Below are 20457 nucleotides of genomic sequence, written 5' to 3' on the forward strand. Positions count from 1 at the left end.
AAATCTTCCCCAAATGACTGGGCGTTCCCATAGCTATGAGATACCTCTTGCAGACCTGATCTCCCTATGCCTGGTGGGGCCATTGGGGTGGAGTGGCTGGAAGAGATGGGGCCAGGGGAGACCCAAGGTGGTAGTGGCCACCCTCGCCCTCCTCCTCAGAACCCCCAGAGGAGAGGTAAAGGAGAAAGTGCAGAAAGGAAGGAAAACAGAAGTTTCCATTTGTGCCCGTTGGTTTTGTTTTTTTTTTATCTGTTTGCAAATGTTCAGTGTAATGGTTTGAAACCCAGCCGTGAGCGGCTGCCGCCCACACAGAGCTGCCGTGGCGCTGAGCTCCAGCAGGCAAGCCATCTCCCCAGTGTCGGCCATTACCCCGAACCCACACCAGGGCAGGCTGCTCACCACCCCCCCGGTGTCCCTCTGCCGCCCCCCCACCACCCCGGCACCCCCGACTCCCACCACCCTCCACACACACAATCCTTTTTTTAAATCTCCAGCACTCGGTTTTCTCTAGAGGAGGCATAAAGAGAAGGCAGAGATGGGACGAGCAGGGAGACTGCTCCTGCCTCATCGGAGCCACCAGCTTTCGGGAAAGAGCGGCAGCCCCCCCTTGCCTGTGGACTGACCACTTAAAGGTGAGAGAGGACTTTGTGATTTCTTTGTGCACCTGGAGGTCTGGGATGCAAAGCCAGGTGAAGGGGTCTTAATCATTGCCTGGTCTGTTGCCTCCCAGTGATTCCATGAGACAAGCATGATGGATGCTTCCTTTCAACACACGCAGTTGTCTCTCGCACAAGCCCCCACCCAGGGCCCCACCAGAGCTCTCAAACCCAGGGCTTCTGATCCCTGCCTCCTCCACCTCCAGCACAGCCTCTGAACCCTGAGGTGTGGAGTAAGGTGTGATCCTGGCTTTGGCCTGACCTGTTGATTTCCGACTAAGGCTGCTGGCCCTTCCTCCCTGCAGGGAGCAGTGACCCACACTTTAGGGGCCGTATGGAATGGAGCTTCATCCAAGGGGCTTTGGGAAACCTGTTTCCCTTGTGGCCCCACGCCCAGTAATCAGAAGCAATCAGACCCAGCTGTCCAGCTAATCTGTATGAAATAGGCTTCCTTCCTTGTAGAAATCCACAAAGTTTAAAATAGAAGGGACTGTAATCGGAAATGAAGCTATAGAGTTGTGTGTGTGATGCAACAGGCAGAGACATCCGCAAATGTTAAGTACAAACTACATAGCTTACAACCATGGGAGCCAGGAAAAGAAAAAAATTTCCTGGCTTATTAAGCATGTTTGTGGGTCGGAGGGTAGCCGAGTGGGGACCTCACTTCCAGAAGGTTGAAACCTCTCAACAAGAAGGAGAGGAAGAAAAAGAAGAACAACAAAGATGGAGTCAGAGAGAGAGGGGGGAAAAGCCGTAATGTACGTGTAGAAGAGAAGCAGAGAAAGAGGCTCTGAATTCTGTGCAGTCAGGGATGAATCAGTTGGCAAAGCTCTATTTTTAGTTTCCAAGATCTGCTGTTACATTTTGCCTGGCATTGATTAATGTCACAGGCATGTTTCATACAAGATTCTGAAGGGCCTTAGCATGTCATTCAAACTGGAGTCATCGATTGTCAGCATGGACTGTCCATGGCCCTGTAGAGTCATGTGCCTGACACAAACATGTGTCCAGAATGTTCTGCCCTTTGACCTTGTCCTTTCTGGGTGTATCTGTTAACCTCCTGGCTCTAGCCCTTGGATGTCTGGCCCTTGGCCAAGGAAGAATTATAATTGCTAGGTTTTATTTTTCAAAAGGGTGAGGCTGTGTAAGCTGAAATTGGGGAAGAAAAAAGTTATTGGGTCATGACTTGGAATTAAAAAAAAAAAAGGCTTGGGGGCAACTCTACTACTCGAAGAAGAATGAGGCCCTCAGTCTCCCCACAAGGCTGATTTTGAGAAAGTAGAGTTTATAACTAGGGAACGTTTTCCAAGATAGTGTAGAAAAAGTGAAATCGTTTAGCAGGAAATCATTATGTGACTAGGGTTGATTGGATATTGGCTGAAATTGCGTGAGGCTAATTATTCTGGTAAAACCTGTCCCCCTACCAAGTAGGGTCAAAACAGAAGCTCCCACACTCCTGGCACCTTACTTTCTGAGGTGCTGCCAATCTGAGTGAGAGGTAAGAGAAGAAATGGAAGGCTAAGTGGCATCCACTAGCTGGGACAACTGTGTTAGTGCATTTGCCCCATTATTAGGTCAGCGAGGCAGTGGGAATCCGTCATGGTCCCTATTAGAAGAGATCTCTCTTATGATCCCAAATGTTCTCCTACTCTTCAAGAGTTGGTCTGAGCTTCCTGTTGAGCCAGTGTGCAGTCTTCATCAGCGCATAAGTGTATTCTGGTTGGCCCATCCAAAGCTGGGGCCTAGAAAAGCTCTTTAGTATGGGCTGGGGAAGTTCCCATCATGCCTTGTGGCATGTGACCACCCCACTGTTGAGTGGAGAAACTCGAGGAGGAGCTCTAATGAACATGGACAAAGTTGACTTTCAGGCTCTTGAGACAAATTTCCAACCCTGAATTTCTGAAGTCCTTATGAATAGGGGTGGAACAGAGAGGGTGTGAACCAGAGGGTACTAACTCTGAGTTTCATGTCATGAGGTTCAATTTCAGCCTTGCACTCAGCTGGTTCAGGGGATCCTGTACCCACCCATCTCAGACCAATGAGCCTAGGATGAGTCCTGCCCTCCTAGTCTCATCCAAGTTCCCCACCTCCTTCTCTGGAGCACCTTTATCTTGGGAGAAGCATGTAGCTGGGGCGATCTGGGCTGGAACATTTGTGTCCATGAGGGGTCTGTATTGGCCATGTCTGTAGCCACAGATCTGCAGGATGGGTTCCCAGATTGGCAGACCAGATAGATGGGTGGCTTTCAGGCCCCTGTTTTCTCTTGGATTGTGACAATAGGATGCCATTAGAAAATCAATGGGAAACCCACAAGCTTCCTCTGGTGGCTCAACCTCAACTCCCTTGATTTCTTTCTGCACATGGATCTGACAGCAGGTCCAGACGGAGGATCATTATCACTGGGCCAGTCTTAGTAGGAGCGAAAGTTTCCAAGAAAGAAGGTCTCACTATGGCCTTTCCTGTCTGGGAAGGGCCTTGCCCCATGTTGTTATGTTATCTTTGCAACTGCCCTATAAGAGGGGTTGCATCATTTTACGGGGCAGAAAATGAAGTCTTCTATGTTTTATTTTAAATTTTGTAGTGTATCTTAAAAATACAAAAATGTTGCATTACACTCCATCATATATCCATTGATCTGTCCCAAAAACGTCTTGAGGAAAAATGGCCACTCTTTGGTGAGGCACATGCTTTCCTGATAGTGCCCATTTGGAAGTGCCCATTCCTAGCATGCAGAGCAGGCATCCTCCAGAGTCACACCTAACCCCTCATGGCTCATGCCTGAGCCTGACGCCTTTGATGTTGGTCTAAGTGAAGACTGGAGCTGGGGCATGAGACCAAATGCTGAACTCTGTCTCATCCTACAAGGCCCTAGCTCAGGTAAGGAATCCAGCCAGGCCTGTTGTCACATTGCACTCTGCACAGGGTTTTAGTTGATGGGTGTGGGGCAATAAGGCTGCTGTTAGCACTGACTGGGTGTTTATGCAACACCTGGCCTTGTGGTGACCTGCAAAGGAGCCCCGTCAAGGGCATATGGAGGGGCTTTGAGTCCCATGGGGCTCAGGCCTTCCATGTAGCCTCAGGGCTAGCCCCTCACTCAACTCCAGGACTGAATCAGCCTGGCCCGCAGGCCCCCCTGCCATGGCCCGCCTCTTCCTCTGTGACCCACCATGGGCCTCACATCCTGAGAGGAGCCCTAGAAACGGGTTTTGTTGATGAAAACACATGTGCCCTTCGCCACAGGAAGCGTGGCCTCACGTTCACAGAGATAACCACCGGGCTCCTCACAGAAACCAGAGAGGAGCACGGTTTAGACTTGTACCTAAATTAGGAAGCACGTGTTCACTCTCCCTTCTTCTCCCTCAGCAATTCTCAGCTTACCTCACATGTATCCCCTGCCCTCCCTTCCTATCCCATATTGGGAAGCCGGACATTTAGGAAACAGAGCCCATGCTCCTCTGAGCTTAGGAAAAGCTTTGAGAAAACAGGATATTAGTAATAACAGAAGCCCATGGGACTCAGGCCACAGGTACAGTGGTCAGAGAAAATGCAGAACTCCAATTAAAGTTTGAATTTCACTTCAACAGTGAATACCATCTCAGTACAAGAAGATTGCACAGCACGTATTTGTCATAAATTACTACTTTTGGTTTCTTTGAAACTCAAATGTAACTAAGCATTCCTATATTTTTATGTATGCTCAACAACTAGTAATGGTAGCCTAGGGACCCACTTCTCCACCTAGACTGGATTCCTGGCTCTTTATAAGACTAAAGAACCCACTATGTGCCAGTAGTACTCAACTCTGACACACATTAGCATTTTATGCGAGAGGAGCACTCTTTGGGTCTGCCCAAATGATGTGTATTGTATTTGTCGTCCAAGGGAGAAAGTGAGGCCTGGAGAGGTTGGTGTGAATGTCTGGAGTGCTCTACCAGCTCCCAGCCTGTCTCCCAGCATAGTACTCACTGGCAGTGGGTAGGTAAGCCTCAAGAACTTTGGAGGAGCAGTAATAACAGGTTAGCTTGGAAGTGCTCTGTGCAGAGATGGGAAGGGCTGTGTCAACACATGCAAATTATATGCAAATACACTTGGCCTGCCTGGCAGGCTCACCTACCTTGGTGGGAGACCCATAAACACAGCCTCCAGCCATCTGTGGCTTTCCAGTGGGAGTAGGGGGAGCAGGCTGATAGTTGCTGGGCCCGAGGATGCCCGTGTTCCCAGTGCACGTGGGCTAGGACGAAGGCACATACGTGTTCTCTTGGAGTGGATGCGGAAGTGAGGGGGCTGGTGTGGAGGTGGATGCATGAGGCTGTGGGGCGTGTTGATGTGTGCGTGACCTGCCACTTCCCAGCAAGCCACGTGGCTCCTGTCTCCTGGCATAATTTCCCCTGTGGTTCCAGCACTCTTCTCTGGAGAGAAGGAAGCAGCCTCTTTTCTGGACATCTGTCTAGATTGGATACCCTTGAGAATAATCTAACCACAATAACTTTTCTCATTCACATTGACTGGGTGTTCATGCTATACCTGACCCTGTGATGAGCACCTCATACCTAGTTCTCCAAGCCTAGGGTTTGTGTTGCCCCAACTTGACAAAGGCTTAGAAAGGTAAAGTCACTTGCCCACAACTAGAGAGACTCCAGTTGCACTGGAGTTTGGTCAGGCAAATCACCATGGGAAGAACAAAAGTGTTAAATTCTGAGTCTTGGTTGGGGACTTCCTAAAGAGGGAGCACTGTTTTGAAAAGTTCTTTATAGAGATTTGTAGTAATTGTAATTAAAATTGATCATTTGGGATTTGTGCTCTTTGAGTTAGTAGGATTGACCTCCAGTGTTAGTGCCAACTGACATCATGTTTTGGGAAATATTCTCCAAGACAGGAGTCAGGCCCCGGGGACACAGTGGAGAGGGGCTGCCTCTGCCTTTCTATCTGGCAATATGAGGGGACAGTGTCCACAGAAGATGGGGCTTGGTTTTTTGGTCGAACATGATAGCAGGAGGTCAGGTAGCCTGGGCCTACATTGTTCTTCCTGATCACTGGCCAGGTGTTTGGGGAAAGTTGCTTCACTTCTATTGGTGTCCTTTTCTCATCTGTAAAATGGTGTTCCCTCACCCAGCTTGTAAGTTTCACTGGCATGTCGCCAGTCAATCATAATAATTACTAGTACAGAAATAAAAAGGAGGGGTAGTTCTTACCTTTGAAGATCTTAGAGTTCAGTGAACCAAGCTAAATCTGCTATAACATGAAGCAGGTAAAGAGTCACCCTAAGAAGTGCCACAGAGACCATGCTAATAGGGTTCAAGACCGGGGGAAAACCATTCTAGCTAGGGAGGATTCCTGGAGGACTTTGTTGAGGAGGTACCTTTGGGATCCACCCTGAGGGCTGGGTAGGCTTTGGGTGTGTGGATCAAGGGAAGGAAGAGAATTCCAGGCTGAAGGACAGCATTAGCCAACAATTGAGGAGATTTTGTGGGTATTCAGTTTAACTGGGAGGTTCATTCATCCATCTGCCCATTCACTCATCCATGCATCCTTCCATCCATCCATCCATCCATGCCAGGCAATGGGTGTGGGACAGGTGAACAGGATAGAAAGGTCCTTGACTTTATGGCACAGCACTGTTAATCAAGTAATGATACATCTAATAGTTTGGTCACCACTGTAATGGGCTTGTTGGGGTCTGATCCAGTTGGAGCACCATCTGAGAAGGCCTCCCTGAGAATGCAGTCACTGGCAGGTCAGTGAGGGTTGGAGAGAGCATTGTAAGCCACGACTGTGGCTCTCTGGGTACCCTGGCATAGATAGGTGCTGAAAGGCCAGTGTATGGCTGTGCTGTGGGTGTCAAGAAGTGGGGCTGGAGAAGGGGCTAGGAGGTAGACAGAGGCCAGCATGGGACCTTAAGGGCCAGGGGACACCACTTTATCTCAAGAGCAATGGGGCTGCTGGAAGGTTTTAGCATGAGGATATAAGGATGTAATTTTGTGTTTACAGAAGATCCCCTGGCATTGGTGGAGAGTGGATTTGCATGGTGAAGGTAGATAACTGTGCTCTGTACACTTTGACCAAAATTCCACTTGGCTACCAGCACCATTCTCAGTCCAACAACCTCAGAGGCTCACTAGACAGTGTCTTGGACAGACCGGTCCTGAGCTCTGTGGCCCATTTGGCTTCCAACCAGCCTTGCTTCAGAGAGCATGTGCATTGGCTCCAGCCCTCTAGGCTCTGAGTTCTTCCCATCTGAGCCAAATCCCAAGGAACTGGACTCAAGAACAGGAAGGAGTCAAAAGATATTAAGCATGCTAAGACCCACTGCCTGACTTTTGAGAAGGTCAGGGCCTGATTTCTGTTTGGCCCTCCTCACTGGGCCGGGTGCATCCTCATGGGGTGGATCCCCGTGGAGCAGGAAGCTTGGCTGGAGCTGTGGGTTGCTCCACCGAGGAGTGGGCGCCAAGGCATACAAGGTGAAGTACTTAATTGTGCTGGACTCTGCCCAGGTAGCCTGGCTCTCCCACGGCCAAGGCCTGATTGCAAGGCTGGAAGAGCATGTGTGACTGTCCCCAGGGCCACCAGCACTCCCCAGGAAGGGCGAGGCAGTGGGAGTGGACATCACACTGAACTCCTACAGGTCAAGGACAGGGCATGAGGAGGCTTTGGCCGGTGTGGTCTCAGGGAGGGAACGCCTGCCCTGCCTGCGGTAGTGCTGTAGTGAATGCTGTCTTTGAAAAAGACGTTTTTGCTTCCCTAATACAACAGAGTGGCTTCATTTGACAGTTGCTTACTAAGTACCTACTTGGAGCTAGGCTAAGAAAGTTAGGTTTTTGTCTACATTGTCAAGGAGTGCATGGTCTTGTGAGAGAGACTGCCATGTAAAGTAGGCATTGCAGTCCACTATCCTGAGGTCTTTAGTGGTACAGAATGGGCGTGGGTCTATGGGACCCTGGAGGTGGCCATGACACCCACTACCTGGTGGCCTGGTCGTACCTAACTGAAGATGGAACATTTGAACAGGGCCTGGATCTGTTTTTCCCATTTCGTGGTTAGGAAACAGATGCATCCAGAAACTGGCACTTCTCCAAGGACGCACAGATGCATCTCCACACACGTAGTAAAGCACATAGAATGCACGCATGACCCTACCGGAACTGGGACTCATGTGGCCAGTCTCCGAGCAGTTTTCTGAATGCCAGATCCAGGGTGACAAATAGTAACTGATTTGACAACTCGGTTCTTCACTTGTGTTTCTCCAGCACAGTGAAAAAGCACAACCCACATCAATATCACCAAACTTCTTTCTTAGCCATTCACTTTTCTCTCATCCTACAGCAACTCCAATGCCCCTGTCTGCAAAATTTCAAAGTCCTCCTTCTGTTCTGCCCCTGGGATTTCTCTCAGTCACTCTCCCTTCCTCTTGTGCCATGTCCTAGACTACTTAGAGGACAATTTCCCCTGTGACCTGAGAAGCTCTGTCACTTGTGCCCTGCAAGCTGTCTGGCTTCTCTCTTAACACTATCCTCATTGCTGTTACCCTAAAGACCAATTAGCCTTCTGCTGGCTTTTTTACTTGTAAGCATGCCCACCTCAAGACCTTTCCACTCATTGCTCAGTCTGCCTGGCTCCCTTTGCCCTCAGATTGCCCGTGGCTGGATTCCCCTTATCTTCCAGGGTTCACTAAGAGATGTCCTTTCCATCCTTATCACTCATTATAGCTTTCTGTTTTTCCTCCGCTGTATTTATCTACATCTAAAATGGCCTAACTCATTTATGTGTTTTCTTATTTATGGCTGTCTCTCCCTCACATTGGACTGTCAGCTCCATGAGAGTTGGCACCTCACCCATCCTGTTCTCCCCTGGTCCTATGGCTCAAATAAAGCTTGGGAAAGGGTTGGTAGTGGATCAATAACAAGGGAGTCATTGTCGAGTGCAATTTCCTCAACACCTGGAGAGATCCTGTCTTCTCTCGTTGTGGATTTTTTTGGTTAGAGTCTGCCTCTCATTGTTTTTCTCTCTAATTATCTTGATTATGCATCGCACAAATGATGTCAGAACGGTCTAGTAAAGACAAAACCCTCCCAGGCAGGAGGAGGGGAAGGAATAGGTTGGACAAACCAGAACCCTTTTAGCAGACAGGAAGCAGGCAAGGCTGGGCACACAAGAGTTGATGTTTTTGTCTGAGCACACCTGTGTATGTATATCTGCACTTGCGTGTGTGTGCTCAGAACACCCTGACATGACCAGGAGCAGCTGGAAATTGGTGTTGTGGCTGATGGCAGGGTGTCTGGTGAGAGGTGGGACTGCTTCCTTCTTGCTTAGTAGCTGGTCAATGTTCCCTGCTCTGTAAAATAAGGAGGTGGCAAATTGGTTTTAGCTCAGGTGTTAAATCTTACTGGGAATGATTTCCTTGGAGGTCTGGGTAAAGGAGGTGTTGGATAACCAGCTGAGTGGGGAAGAGAGCCATGGCCAGGCAGTGACGTCTACCTTGAGTGTTGGAAGGAGGGAAGTACCTGAGCTTGCTTGGGTAGATGACTAAAGTACCACTGCTTCTAAATTCCAGGAGTCTCTCCTTCACTGGGAATGGTAAGAAGTTAAGTGAGGACCATGTGGGAAGGGTAAATTCTCCCACTGTGGTCTTCACCTTCAGAGCCTGGGCTTGATGCCGTAGGAAGGCCCTCATTGCCTGTGTGAAGTAGTAGGTGACCTAGAGAACGCATGGCTGGTTTCACCCTTTCCCTGGTGCTCAACCAAGACTAAATTCCCAACACTGAAAACCAAGTCGTATAAAAAGTTTGTACATACATAATGTGTATAGCTCCATGATTTGGGGGAATAAGTACACACTCCTGAAGCCTTCACCACCATGAAGGCCATCAGTGTATCTGTCGCTTCCCAAAGTTCCCTTTGGTCTCCCTTCTCATTATTATTTTTTGTGATAAGAAAACTTGACATGTGATCTACCCTCTCAGAAAATTTTAGTATATACTGCTGTATTGTTAGCTACAGGTATAGTGCTGTTTATTAGGTCACCAGAATGGATATGAATCCTCCATAACTGGATCATGTACCCTTTGACCATTACCTTCTCACCTCCCCCTCCCTGATCCCATATTATCACCAGTCTACTTACTCTCTGCTTCTCTGAGTTTTACTCTCTCAAATTCTACACACAAGTGAGACCATGCACCATTTGTCTTTCTATGCTGGGCTTGCTTTACTTAGCAGCATGCTGCCTCAAGGCTCATCCATGCTGTTGCAAGGGGAAGATTTCCTCCTGTTTCCAAAGGTTGAATAAGTGCTTCAATAAAGTGTTGCAAAAAAAAAAAAAAAAGAAGGAGAAGAAGAAGAAGAAAATAAAAGCAAAATAAGTCTTAGTGGGAGTGGGCTGGAGACCCCTGTGTTCAGGGAAGAGCTGGATTGAGGTTCCACTCACTCTTCACTTTGGATAGGGATGGGTTTCTCAATGCTGGCTTGGGGGTCAAATTGGGTGGCTTATGATTTGAGCTCTGCCTCCTTTCAAAAAGGATTTGAGGGAACTTACAATAAGAACTTACCATAGGACAGACAGTTGGAAATAAAGCCAGAATGAGAGATCAGAGGCTACCAAGAGGAAGAAGGAACCCAAGTCCCAGGAAGGGCCAGGGTCTGTAAGGCCAGCACTTGGATTAGAGGACCAATCATCATTTGGTTTCACAAGGACAGAAGTTTTCTTGGCTTGGGGTGCATCTGGCGGAGGCTAATACACAAATCTGTATTTTATGCTGTTTATTGAAATGTTCAAACATACTGTTTTTGTAAATACATCCAACAGGCCTGATTCGTCAGGGTGTGGCAGGGTCTTAGCCCAGTATGCCATGCCCCATCTAGAACAGTGAAGCCTTTCCTTACAAAAAGAAAAAGAAAACAAACTCTCACATAGGAAACTTTGGGAGAGGAGTAAGGGCACGCTGGCTTTTCTTGCTATAGCTGAAATACCAGCTTTTTCTTTATGGTCTAAACATTAATCTGCAAAAACAGTGGGTGATGCCAACAAAATCACTTCAGGTGGTGAAGATAATTTCGTTTTTACACTCTATGATTAAAAGTCTGATAGCCAAGAGCTCAGGAGCTACAGCACAGCTTCTCAAATAGGGAAACAATTTTAGGGAAACAAAATGCCCTACCTTCCCCTGCCTTTTCTGCTGTCACTCAGCCACTTCTGTTACATGTAATATTTCGTGAATGCAGCCTGAAGCAGTGGTTTGGGGAAACGAACCACACAAGCAATTACCAGGTGTGATGGGCACCTGAGGGGCAATGTACCTTTTCCCTAGAGTGCTGCCTCTTAAGAGCACACAGTGACTTGATGGAGCTGTCTCTGTCAACGTGATGGGAACTATTCCAGAAAGGGTTCTGGGGGTTTTTATTTCCCAGTCTTGGCGGCACAGGGAGAGGAGACAAGGTGGCAGGTCACAGGAAGTGAGGCAGGGACAGTTTGGGAAAAACTGTTGGTCAGAAAGACATTGTCTTGGCAAGGATCTGTCGACTCTGTGCACACTGACATAGACCATCCATCTTTCTGCTTTCTCACTCAGTTGTCCCCAGAGGGGGTCTGGGCCAGAGAAACCAACCCAACCACAGCCTGTCCAGTTACTCAAAGTATCAGAGCACTTGGATGTTTAGTCTGACCCAACATTTCCCCAAGACTGGTATGCAAGCCCCCGGGGGACTTCTGTGTCTGTTTTCTTCTCACTTTTTGGGAGGAATTGACCTTTTTTTCTTTTGATAAACTTTGTATTTTGTAGTCGTTTTAGATTTGTGGAAAGATCACAAAGTTAGGACAGAAGTCCTATATCCCTTTACCTGGTGACCTCATGGGGCACTCACCATGATGGAGAAACACACCGGGAGTGTTCCCGTTAACTGAAGCCCAGGCTTCTTGAGTCTTTCACCTGCCTTACCTGGATATCCCCATCTTTTTTCTCCAAGCTGGGCGGTACCCTTAAACATACCCTTGTAAAACTAGTGCAGTACTCATGGAGTTACTTTAATGGATATTACATGGAGTTACTTTAATGGATATTACAGAAATATATTATCATCACACCAGTGTTACAGCCTGGGGCAAATAAAATGATAAAAGCAGGTCAATTTGAAGAAACATGTCATACATCTGAGTAAAGATGGCATGCAGCCTCGGTATGAGGAATAGGAGAGCCCTTCCTTCACAGACCCACAGGGAGCTTAGGGCCTGCTTAACGCCACCTGGCAAGTCAGTAGACTGAGCAGGATGGGGACTTGCAGCCTAGCACCCCTTCAGTGCAACATGAGTGCTCTTTCCTGTTTGGGAGCTATGGAAGGAAGGAAAGAGGTGGAAAGGAGAGAAACTCTCAGTAGGAATAAAGTTTCCATTTCAATTATTCTGCTGATCCCTGACCCCCATTAACATGGATAATCAAAGCTGGCTGGATGTATCATGCTTTAAATAAAAACATCATTTAAGTGGCCCTGAGGACGTGCGGACAGATAATTGCATGGGGTGCTCATCCAAATACACTTGGGGGAGAGGCACTTTCTGTGTGCCAGAAACAAAAACAACAGCCATCAGCGTACTGTCACACATCTGTGGAGTGTGAGGGGACTCAATAGGTAGAGCCTCATCTTTCATCACACACAACCCTGGGGCCAGTTTAGAGTGATGCCAGAGTGTATGTGTTCCCAAGAAGGATGTCATTGAGCCCCACAGAGGGCTGTCCTATTGTCTCTCCCATGCAAAGCTGGTGGAACCCCGTGGCTGAAAGCCTTTGAGGCCTTCCTTACTAGGCAGGGCCCACGTGGGGTGTAAGTTCCTGTCTGTCTGAGCCAGGTTGGTGAAGGGAGGGCTTCAGCAGAGGTTGGCTGAGGGCCAACTTTGTGTCTGGGAGGGCACTGGGGACCCGCTGGCTGAAGGTGGAGCAGTGTGTGTGAGGGCATAGTGTAGGCAAAGATGGACACCCATCTGATGACATATGGGGTAGATGAGCCAGAGAAGGGGTGAATGCACAGACCTGGAGATGCAAGCTGGGTGCCCACCTTGGGACAGTCTCCAGAAGAGAGAAATGACCACCTGTTGTGACTAGACTTGGGAGCCTTGGATTCTTCTCAAATTGTGTTCCATGGTATATTACAAGAGTGTTAAAAAGAATCTTCACTCATCCCATTCATTGATTTAGCTTATGCTTTTGGGACTATGAATTTAGTCTCCACCAAGGTAGAGAGAGAAAGATTGGCAGAAGAATATGGTGACCAGGCATGAGCTCCTGGAAGGAGTGACTTATGGCTACTATTGATTTGACTCACCAAGGTGCCTAGAAGTGTTGCTTAGTCCTCTGTTCTGAGACGCTGTGCTAGGTCCCTATGACTAGCTGTCCTACTCAGATCCATCACATATAGCCTAGGGGAGGCAAGTGGCTGTCCTCCAAATGGCTCTGCTTGTTTTCTGCCACATCTGCACATGTAGGACTGGGGAAGGTCCTGGAGGCTGAACTTCAAATTTACCCAAAGGCAGGAGAGTGTTAGGCTGCCTCTGACCACAGCTTCCTACAGGAATGTGGGCCCTATTGGGGGGGTCAGTGTGGTGTTGCTCTTCAGTTCATTCTTCTTCTTACCCGTGAACCTCAAACCCAGAGCATCTGGTGTACCCCATGATTTGTGGCTCCTTCTTTTAGCTGCACAAGTTACTTTGTCTTAAAAGACAGCCCATGTAGTCTGCAATTTGCCACAAAGTCTTGCTCTTGGCCAGGGAATGATTTGTCTTTTTGTGTTTCCTTGGGGGAAAAATGCCCAAGAAAACAAATTATTTCTTTGAAAATTATCTTTGTTTTTCTTTGGTAACCATTGTCACATGCTCAGCTCATCAGTCATCTATTGCATGCTGTGGAGAGCACAGCTTAGAGAAATTAGACATGGAGTGATTTATTTACTTAATATTGAGTTGTAACTCAGTTACCATAACACTCACCACTTTTAAGTGTTCATTTCATCAGGTTTAATATATCCATGAAGTTTTGCAACCATCACTATGATCTCAACATCCCCAAAAGAAACCTGGTGCCCATTAGTGGTCCACTTATCTCCTTCCACAGCCCCTGGCACCTGCTAGTGTACCTCTGCCCCTGTTGTGGACATTTGATGGAAATAGAATCCTATAGTATGTGACTTTTGTGTCTAGCTTCTGTCACTCACTGTCATATTTTTGAGGTTCACCTAAGTTGTATCATGAATCAGAACTTCATCCCCTTTTATTGCCTATTGGTATCCTGTTGTATAGAAAGGCAATATTTTGTTTATCTGCACATCAGTGGATGGGTCTTTTGTTTGTTTGTTTTTAGTGGCACTGGAGTTTGAACTCAGGGCTTCCCACTTGCAAAGCAGGCACTCTACTGCTTGAGCCATATCTCCAGTCCCTGTTGCTATGGTTATTTTGGGGATGGGGTCTTTTGAACTATTTGCCTGGGCTGGCTTTGAATTGCCATCTTTCTGATCTTGGCCTCCCAAGTAGCTAGAATTACAGGCATGAGCCACTGGTGCCTGGCAATGTTTTTGTTTTTAATCAAATCACCTCCAAAGACATTTGTTTGTTTTTTATCAAGTGGCATTGTGTGGGAAGCCTTTTCATTAATTCATTTTAATAAAGTGCATTCTGACAGTAACTGAGGAGGAAAGAGGCAGCTGGAAGTTTTTTAAAGGATCGAGAGACAGATTCTCTCCTGAGGTATGCTGGGTAAAGTCTCCAGGAACTGGCCCAGGCCCTTTGAGAGGAGCAGGCATGATGGTGGCTTTGGAGACCAGAGCTCTAGTCTCTCCTTTTCTCTGTTCTTGAGCTTTTGGTTCTCTTCCCCACTGCAGGAGAAAGTCCTATGACTTCAGCGTGAGATTCTGGGTACTCTGTTGGCCTCTGCCAGCCCATTCTTCCAGAACCTCCAGGGACAGCAGGGAGTTTATGAACCTTCTTGTGCACTTTTGGGCCTCCCCAGAATACCTCTTGTCACTGCTTCTACCCATCCTTAACCCTTATGCATGCTACAATGCCCGGCTATGCTACCATCTCCTCCAGGAAGGCTTTCCAAGGCACAGTGACCAAGACGTGTCCACTTACATGGACCAGCAGTGTTGCAGCTGCTCTGGTCATCTCTGTTCTATTCTGAACTGTGTACACCCTGCACCCTCTCACACCTATGGTGGCTTGAATGGCCTCTTTGAGGCTGGGGTGTTTGAGGAGTGGAAAACATGCAAAACTGCATAATCTGGTTTTTCCAAAGCCCGGCACATCCTGCCAGATGAAACCCTAAACCCAATCTTGCTAACATAAGGTAGACATTCATGACCAGCTGGAAATCACTGATGCTAAAATGCAGCAAAGAAGCACCCCTCTCTCCAGTGCAGAAATGACCAGGTGATGGAAAGTCAGTCTGCAGGCTTGCACATACTGTCACTTCCTGCACAGCTATCCTACCTCGGGCGGCCCTGTCTTACAGTGCATTTCTTTCTACTACCTCCTGTTCTGAGCCCCATTGTGCCTCTCAGTCTCCACCATTTAGAGTAACTGCTTTTTGAAGAAAGGTAAAAAGTTAATTACCTCGTCCTTTAGGGTCAGAGACTGGAGCAGAAGAAGATGCTCCCCTGGGGGGCAAAAGTTAAGAAAGATCAAAAAAACTCACCATCAAGATGATTCTTTGGTGTAATATTTTAAGATAAAAATTATTGCAAACAAATCATATCGAACAAAATATCAACATTTTAAAGAAAGACAGCCTCACAGAGGCACTAACTGCTTGCTGCCATGGCTATTTGCAATGGGAGTGTCCACTTTGGGTCCTTTGGAATGTCCAAGGTCACAGTGGATGCTCTGCAAACACTCGTACCAACCTCATCTCCAGGAAAATGAGCCCTTTGCTCTAATTCTTACTCACCTGTGCAGAACAGCTTCATATCTTATGCGATAGTTTTGCATTTTTGCACACTTACCTTCTGGGCAGCAGCCTCTGCTATAGGGTTGTTAGATCAACAAGTACAATTACTAAAGATTTGAGCTGTGGTTGTACCTCTTTTTTTTGGCTCTGCATCTAGCTCTTCCTGTTTTCTAAGGGTTGCTACTGTCACATTAAGTAATGCATAGAAAATAATTTACTTCCTTTTTCGGAGCTGGACCAAGTTTCATCTCTGCTTGAGTCTCCTCCAGGTTGCTCAAAATGGTGTTTTTCTTGGTTGAAGGTGGAGTTGACTCCAAGACCAGGCACTGGGAAGCTCTGCTCTTTTTTTTTTTTTTTCCTAAGGTGTATGGAGCATCTCTCTGTGCTCTGAGGTGCTACCTGTAGAATTGGGAGCTGATGGAGAATACCAGGATGCCTCCTCAGCAAAGAGTAGCATGTGTCTACAGGGTGGGGGCAGGGGCTCTGAGGTTCAGCTCTCCTCGATATGGCTGGCCCAGAGGTCCTTTCTGGATCTGCGGGTGTCATCTCAGGACGGGGCCAGGCCATCCAGCTTTGAATCAGAGCATCAGTGGCTGAAAAGGCCCCTCTCTTCATAAAGGTATGTAAACACTCCATGACATAAGCATACAGAAGATGCCAGTTTTGTAAATCCACGAACGCTTACCCTGTGTTCTTAATGGTATATTTGTCTTTAAGCATGTACTAAGAAAAAAATGCTATGTAAAACTAGGCCTGACCCAGTTCAGTAATTCTCTTGTGTGCTTACCACCACGATGCATTTGTCAAAATATTTACTGAAATTCATAATGGCTGTCAGAAACCAGGCCCACAATCCATATTCTGTTAAACATAAAACATTAATAAGGGAATAGATCACTTTGTAAACTGTTTTATTCCCAATAATGGACCTAATTAACCAAAGGTGTGAATTGGTTAGCTCGAGTTTTAAATATACAGATCCTATTTATAGCACTGCTCATCAGCCACCCAAGGGTAGCACTTTTCAGTGAGATTTACAGGGGTCAAGGAACTGTGTATTTATACACATATTTGGCTTCCCAGTCCCCAAGCTGGCTAAGAGCTGGAGGGACCTTAGATAAGCCTGGGAGGCAGGTTCTGAGAGGTACTGAGCCTCTGTTTTCCCGTAGCAAATCTTTCTGTAAGAGCGAAAGCAGATGTTATCTACTGAAATGCATCAAGGGACAGAATGCAACTTAGAACAATGATGCCATTAGCTGACGGGGGAGAGCAGATTGAATGTCAGGGTCAGTTTAAAATAATGTGCCTTTTAACCATGCTAACTATTGCCCCTGCCAGGAGCAAGTATTTAGGATCAGAGGCTAAGACTAATCAGAGCGAACTTTTAGGTTGTGTGGCAAACTCAGAATCTGTGAGGGAACTCCCAGGAGCCAGAGCATACAGGGTTGTTACCTTAGTGGTACTCAGTCTGGAAGCTGAGGAAGGGGACAGTCAGGGAGGAGGAGCTCCACGTGAGCAGGGTTACCCGAAAGGACCTAAGCAAGCTACCGCTGCACAGCTGCCTAGGGAAATGAGCTCACAATGAAGGGCCAGAGGTCACCAGCCAGAAAGACCTTTCTCCTGGCAGAGACCCCAAACACATTCACAGAGAACTGAGACTGGAAAGAGGAGGTGGGAAGGCCTTTGTTTGATGGGGGTTCAGAGCCGTGGGGAGCTCAGCCTATGCTGACAGTCCCATAGTGGGCTTTCTCAACTGATCCTCAGAACAAAGGAAGGAGAGTCCACTTGTGAGTTAAGCACTACCCAGCAAGAGAGGTGCTGTGACTCACTCAAGGTCACAGAGTTTGTAGGTAGCAAAGTTACAAAAAGAAAGTTGTCTCTGAAGCCAGGGTACTCTGTCACTCCTCTTGCTCTTGGGGGCAGCACGCAGAGGGGCTAGGCTGTGCTGGAAGGCTGCACTGAGCAATGTCTGGGGTGCTGGTTTGGAAAACCTTGTCCCAGCAATGGCTAGCCATCAGTGTGAGGTCCTCACAAGTCCCCATCGCTTCAGTTACTGCTTCTTTGTGATCACTTCTGGTTCATAGCCATGCTGAAACTTTCCCATGTATGGTAGCAATGCAAAATTCCTTCCAATTCGAGAGTACGTATGTGAAGGACAAGTGACCTGATACAAAGAAAAGTGTGGGGAGAGAGATGGCCTGGGAAGAGCTAGTGTTTCTGCAAGGACACACAGTGAGGCCCGTGTCTGGAACAAGGTTTTTAACAAATTATACATGCTGCATTGACTCATACGGACCTACATTCTTGTTTTGATTCCATCTATTTTAATAACTTTAAACTCTTTGTGTTTTGAGATAATTGTACGATCAAGTGCGGTTGTAAGAAATACTAGAGAGAGCTCCCATGTACAGTTTACCTAGCTTCTGAATCCCATAATTTGTGTGTTGTGAATCACAGCTGGATGTGGACAGGGATATAGTCAAGGTACAGAATACTTCTGTCGCTGCCTGGACCCTTCATGGCTACATGGACTCCATACTGCTCTCTCCTCCCGGCACCTTCCTCCTAACCAGTGGCAGTCACTAATTGTCTCTCTGCTTGTAGGATTTGTCAGGTTAAGTGTTATATAAAAGGAATCCTTCAGTGTAGCTTTTGGGAATTGGCTTTTTTTTGCTGAGCATAATTCTCTAGAGATTCATCCAATTTATTTCCTGTGTCCATAGCTCATCCTTTCTTTATCGCTGAGTAGATTCTATGATATAGCTATGCCGCGGTTGGCTTCGACATTCATCTGTTGAAGGGCATTTGTGCTGATTTCTGGGTTTGGCTATTATAAAACCTCTATGAACATTTGTGTTCGGGCTCTCAGGAGCAAGTGTTTCTATTTCTCTGGGATAAATGCCCAGAGGTACCGTGGCCGAGGAGAATGAGAACTTCATGTCTAACTTGTTACAGAGAATGTCACACTCCTTTTTGGAAAGGCTTTACCATGTCACTGTCACATCAGCAAAGTGCCCACATATCCAGCCTTTCCACATCCTTGCCAGGGTGGTACGTTTCACTCCTTGTTATTTTTGCCTTTCTGATGGGAATGTATATTTCCTTGGTAGGTAAAGATGTTAAATGACTTTTTTGGTGCTATTTGCCATCAGTATATCTTTTTTTTCTTTGTGATATATCTCATGTCTTGCTCACTTCCTAACTGAATTGTTGTTGAATTAAAAAAAAACTGTTACACTGTCATATCCTTATAAATTCTAGGTATGACTCCTTTAGCTGACATGTTGCTTGCAAAAATTTCCTCCAGGTCAGTGGCTAGTGTGTTTTGTTCCTTTATTTATGAGTAGGGGGTTTTATAGAGCAAAAAATTTTAATTTTGATGAAATCCAGGGTATCAGTTTTATGGCTCATACTTTTCATTTTATTTAAAATTTTTTAAATTATCATATTAATGTTGTCTTGGGGGGTACATGGTGACATTTGAGAGCGTTCTCACAATGTGTCATAGTTGAATTCACCCCAAGACTCATGCTGTTCATGTCAACTCTTTTCTCGTGCCCTAGATTTGGGGGATTTTCTTCTACGGTTTTTCCCCTAAAGCTCTATAGTTTCACGTTTAAGCCTGTTTTACATTTTGAGTTTCTTGTTGTATAAGTAAGGTATGAGTTTTAAGTTGAGGCTTTCCTGTGGATTGTCTCAGTACCATTTGTTGAAAGGCTGTACTTTCTGTACTAAATAGCATCAAACCTTTGCCAAAAACCAACTGGGCATATTTGTGGAAGTCTGTCTGTCTTATTATTATTGCTCTGTTCTACTGATCTGTGTATCGATTCCTCTGTCAAGAGTCTTGATTGCTATAGGTTTATAATGAGTTTTCACACCAGGTAGAATGATTCTTCTCCTTTCATTCTTCTTCTTTAAAACTGTTGAGTTATTCTAGTTCCTTTTCTTTTCTACATAAATTTTAGATATTTAGAAAATCTCACTTGGATGTTGATTGGAATTACACTACGTCTGTATTTGAATTTGTGGATAATTGGCATTTTTACTAGGTTGAGTCTTTCAATCCATGAACACAAGATGTCTTTTTATTATTTAGATCTCCTTTGAAATCTTTTATCAGTTTTGATAAGTTGCAACATGTAAGTCCTATATGTGTTGTTGGATTTACACCTAAGTATTTTATTTTTTTGAGCAAGTATAAATGGCATTGAATTTTTAATTTTGGTTTTCAATTATTCATAGCTAGCTATTGAAATTTGATTGATTTTTGCAATTTAGACAATTATGCCATCTGAAAATAGGGACAGTTTTATATCTCATTTTTTGCCAGTTGTATGTCTTTTCTTTCTGTGCATTTTGCATTTCTTTCCTGGTTTATTGTACAGTTAGAACTATAGAATCTATTTGATAAGAGTGATGAGATGAGTGTCTTTGTCCTGTTCTCTATAAAAAAGGAGGCATTCAGTTTTTCACCATCTGGTTGGTATAAGGCTAGCTTTGCTATTTTGTGGATACGCAGTAAGACGCTTTTTCTCTGTTTCTGTTTTACTGAGAGATTTTTTAATGAATGAGTGTTGGATTTTGTCAAAAGGTTTTTCTACATCTGGTAATATGGTCAATTACACTGAATGCAGCTCTGAGCCCCTTGGTCATGGTGTGTAATTCTTTTCATGTCATAGAATTCCATTGCTAATACTCTGCAAAAGGCTTTAGGTCTATGTTCATGAAGGAAATCAGTCTGTACTTGTCTTTTTTTATACTGTATGGTGTCAGGGTAATACCTAGGTTTATAAAATTAGATGGAAATTATTCTATTTTCTCGAAGAGACTATACAGAATTGGCATGAATACCTCTTTAAAAGTGAATTCTCTACACCATG

The 20457-nt window shown here is 46.0% G+C and overlaps 1 protein-coding gene across 3 annotated transcripts in view; it reads left to right on the forward strand.

Annotated features, from left to right (window-relative positions):
• Window positions 1-441: 441 nt before the first annotated feature.
• Znf831 (zinc finger protein 831) overlaps window positions 442-20457 on the forward strand; it is a 108993-nt gene continuing 88977 nt past the window's right edge. For 2 of the 3 annotated variants that reach the window (XM_074075040.1, XM_074075039.1), the window contains exon 1: window positions 15429-16193. The gene's annotated coding sequence lies outside the window, so the exon portion shown is untranslated. Of the gene's footprint in view, window positions 633-15428; window positions 16194-20457 lie in introns of those variants that run through there. The other variant, XM_074075038.1, reaches the window with a different exon arrangement.

This window comes from Castor canadensis, chromosome 5 (assembly GCF_047511655.1).
Source record: "Castor canadensis chromosome 5, mCasCan1.hap1v2, whole genome shotgun sequence".
Lineage (NCBI taxonomy): Eukaryota > Metazoa > Chordata > Mammalia > Rodentia > Castoridae > Castor > Castor canadensis.